At 35.9% G+C, this 4,141-nt stretch overlaps 1 pseudogene; it reads left to right on the forward strand.

Moving 5' to 3' along the window:
• Window positions 1-4,141, forward strand: part of LOC106338720 — a 12,845-nt pseudogene that overhangs the window by 8,265 nt on the left and 439 nt on the right.

A 4,141-nucleotide genomic window follows, 5' to 3' on the forward strand; every position in this document is an offset into this window, starting at 1 on the left:
TAGATTGCCACAAAGTGAGACAAGCCGTGGAGCAGAAGATCATATTGCCGTGCTACACAAGGAGTGAAGATCAGCTAGCTGATATCTTCACCAAGGCAGCAAGCACTAAGGTATGTGAGTTCATTCATCCAAAATTGGGACTCATAGACCTATCATGTCAATGATCTCTCCTTCATGAAGTGTTCTACTCTTTTTCCTTGACTTGGGTTTTCTCCCAAAGGGTTTTACCTAGTTAAGGTTTTAGTGAGGGAATACTTCATGGCTTCAAGCTTGACTTGTTCCACATGGTCAAGCTTGAGGGGGAGTGTTGACATGAAGCAGAATTAAGCAGCTAGACTTGAGAATTAAGCAGCCAGACTTGAGAATTAAGCTGCCAGACTTATAAGATTTTATAAGGTTTTATAAGGCTTTATAAGAGTTTTATAAGAGTTTTATAAGCTCGATTTTATTGAACAGAAGAAGAAGAGAGAAGAAGATATTTTATTATATTGTGTACTGAGGTCACTTGTCTTTAAATACTTGTACTCAGATCCACAATTAAATTAAGGAAACTATTCTCTCTTTATTTCTCTTACATCTTGAGATCTACTTTCTCTCTCTCTATGTTCTTCATGTTCTTCATTCTCCATAAATAAACTCTCAATAATTTTCTCATTCTAACATCAGGGTGAGTTGTACTCGACATGTGAGAGTTGGCTTGGACAAAGAGCTCTTGATCGTCGAGATCAAAGCTTTGTTGCCGAGATTAAATTTTATTACCGTAGACCGCATGATTCCCGAGTTGAATGTCACTTATTGCAAATATCTTTTCTCATGATGTTGTCACACTTTTTGTCCATGAGTTGTACTCATACTTTTTCTCTGATGGGTTGATGAGCTTGATAAACATGCGAGATCCATGGCATGATAACGCGGCGGTGATAGCAGATCGTCGCTAATTACTGAAATAGTCAGATAAGACTGTTTCTTTAATTTTTACATTGTCTCCATTGAATTGTGAAGATGTTGCTGTGTTGGCTAGCACCCACGAACAGGATCGATGTTCCTTTTGAGCTTGCGGACTTGTTGACAAGGCCCATGTGTCAATCTTCCCTTTATCTTGTCGTCAATAATTGATTCTTGGCACGGAGAATTTTCCATTGTTGTTGTTCACCACCACTCGTTCTCTGATTAGATTCTGGGCCTTGTTGATTTCTTGAGATCCATCCATGATCGCTGGAATCAAACCATGACTTCCGTGTTGCCGAGAAGCAAAAGTGGGCCAAGAGTTAATTAGAATTATCTCTTTTTTGTTTTAGAAAGACCTTGGTCTAAAACTTGAAGATAGGAAGGAGTGAAGCCGAACTGTTAACCATGTGACTGCCGAGGTCACGCAATAGCTGAAGTCAAAAGTGTGATTTCCGAGGCGTGACAACGAGATCATGTCCATCTTCTCAAAGACGAGTTAAAAGATGGGGTTCACCGAATTTCTAGTTAAACAATCTGTCATCATGAGCTACTACTTTTTTCTTCTTCTTTCATGAAGACGAGCTACGTTGACGTTGCACGAGTTTGGAGAGGTCTCATCTGATTTTTAGAGATGACGAGATAATTCATTCATGGACAACTTCTTTGCTGTATCGGAACCCACAGCTTCATGTCGCGAATGTTATGATGTATATCTGAACCGAAGTAAGTGAAATGATACTTTGAGTGAAATCTCAACGTCGCCGTATTGTTGACTTCTTTAGAGAAGAAGAGAATGCCATGTCTCTTTAATACACTACAGAAAAGGTTTTTTAGGTATGAAAAAAGCTATTATTTATCACTAGGATTTAGACCCCCGCGGTCTGCGGGGAAATAATTTTAAAATTTAAATATATTTTAAAATAACAATTATATATAAAAGTATTTATAATAAAAATGATGATACAGAAAAATGAACATTTTCACTTTAGACTATATCTCTGATATTTAGGCTAAAATTAATATATTATAGAATACATAAACGAATATTGACTCATGTCACTTTTTATCTATCTCCGGTAAATGTATATACATTTATAAATGAGCTAAAAATTAAACCATCAACTGTAAAAAATTCTCATAGTGTTTATGATTTTATGATTTTCACAAGGAACCGACAACATAAACTACGAGATGAAAACCGGAAAGAAGTGTGTAGCAATAAAGGAAAAAAAAATTCCTTCCTCTTTGCCATAATGTTCACTCGTCATGCCCTTTTTTGCCTTCTCCATTTTAACAAAGAGCAAGATAATTAAAAAGAATATTTAACCATTCAAAACTCAAAAGCATGTATCATCAATACGTGGGCATGTTATATTATGAAGATATTATGTTTGTATTTGTAATTCAATGATTTGTAGATTATAAATACTGAATTTGATCATACATATAATGATATGCCTTAAACAAATTCAATGAGGTTAGGCCAAATTGTAGTTGTGTTCTTATCAGAATTCTCTTCAAATTTTTGGCTCTGGTCATTTCACTTCTTCTTCGAATCCAACTCTTCCCCATTTAAACGCACACATCATAAGATGAGCGTTAAACTATACTTTTTAGTAAGGGTTTGCCCTTAAAGATCCCTCACTTAGAACTTACCAACGATGTGGACAACTTTCTGAAATCCAGAAAAAATGATTCATAAAGAATGAAACAGACGAAACCACACAAAAGGTATATACATTCAACAGAAAAATAAGCCAGCATAAAAAAAGAGCTTAATATTAAACTTCAAAATCATATTATTCTTCAGTATTATTATTTTAATTTTTTTACAAGGAATGGCTATTCTATCAGGATCCCTATTATTCTACAGAAGGAAATATATAATAAAATATGTAAAATGTGTCTAATTGCAGCCCCAAACTAGCATGCCTCAACCAAACAAATAATACTAAGTATATGGGAATTTTCGTAAAGCTACTAACGAAATCAATATGTTTCTGGGAACATATAATCAGTTTCAACAGTTTTAAAGCCTTTTTTACACTTATCTGTTTTCCAAAGTTTGTCCCCCTCAACTTTCAATGAGGCAAAGAGAATAATTCTTCTCTTTCCAGCCTAATTGGGTGTCGTTCAAACAACTCTGTTATTTATATAGTTACGCATTCAAGTTTGGAAAGAAAGAAGGGAAATAATATAATTTGGAAACAGATACGAACATCAAATAGAAATCAAAAATAATTCGAGAAAAGAAGGTGAATATTACATTGAAGTTACTAACAATTCTCTTAACAGTACTTCTAGCAAAAGATCAAATACAAATTATAAATTAGGCGGAATTAGGACTTACAGAAAATTAAAATAAAAATATCGAATTGTCATACCTTGTAATTCACTGCAGTATTTCAATCTGGAGAAAAGATGTATAATTTCTTTAGTTATAATATTAAATATGATGTTAACTACAGTTCAATTTCTACCTAACAGAAAATAAAATTTGTACCATAGATATGTTAGACCATCCGCATTAGCGGTTTTTACCGGGTTCGTGGGTTCGAGTTCTTAGGCCCGAATGATTAAAAGAAAATCAAAAATGGGTTTAATTCGATGAACCGGGCCTTACGAGTGAACCCGTAAGAGGTGAGTTCAAGCCACGCGTCGATCACTGACTGGCTTCTCCTTTCCTCGTTGACGACGACGAAAGTAGGGTTTCCGCGTAACTCGTTCATTTCTCTCCTCTCTGAAAAACCGAGGGTTTCTTTTCTCCGAGGCAATATTCCGTGCGACGGCGATTTCTGGAGGTTTTCTCCATCTCCACGCTCTTAGGTCAGTATCGAGTAGATTCACGGTGTGTTAGCGTCGATTGTGTGTTTGAAAGGGATTTGCGATTTGTGTGATTTAAAATCGATTTTGGGATTTTTTTTTAGGGTTCTTAATCGATATGGGAGTTCGATTGAGGGTTCATTTAATCATATTCTATCGTTATTATGTGCTAATAATTTTGATTTGTGGCAGAGATGGATCCGACAGAGGAGAGAAGACATGCAAAGAGGCAAAACGATTACATCAACATGTTAGGGTTCGTGGCCGATTCAGAGTACGGGATTCCTAGAAGGTGTCCATGTGATGGGAGAATCACTGTTGAGGTTCGCCGGAAGGACGACTACGACACTCTTCCGGGGAAGCGGTTCTT

Source organism: Brassica oleracea, chromosome C4 (assembly GCF_000695525.1).
Source record: "Brassica oleracea var. oleracea cultivar TO1000 chromosome C4, BOL, whole genome shotgun sequence".
Classification (NCBI taxonomy): Eukaryota; Viridiplantae; Streptophyta; class Magnoliopsida; order Brassicales; family Brassicaceae; genus Brassica; species Brassica oleracea.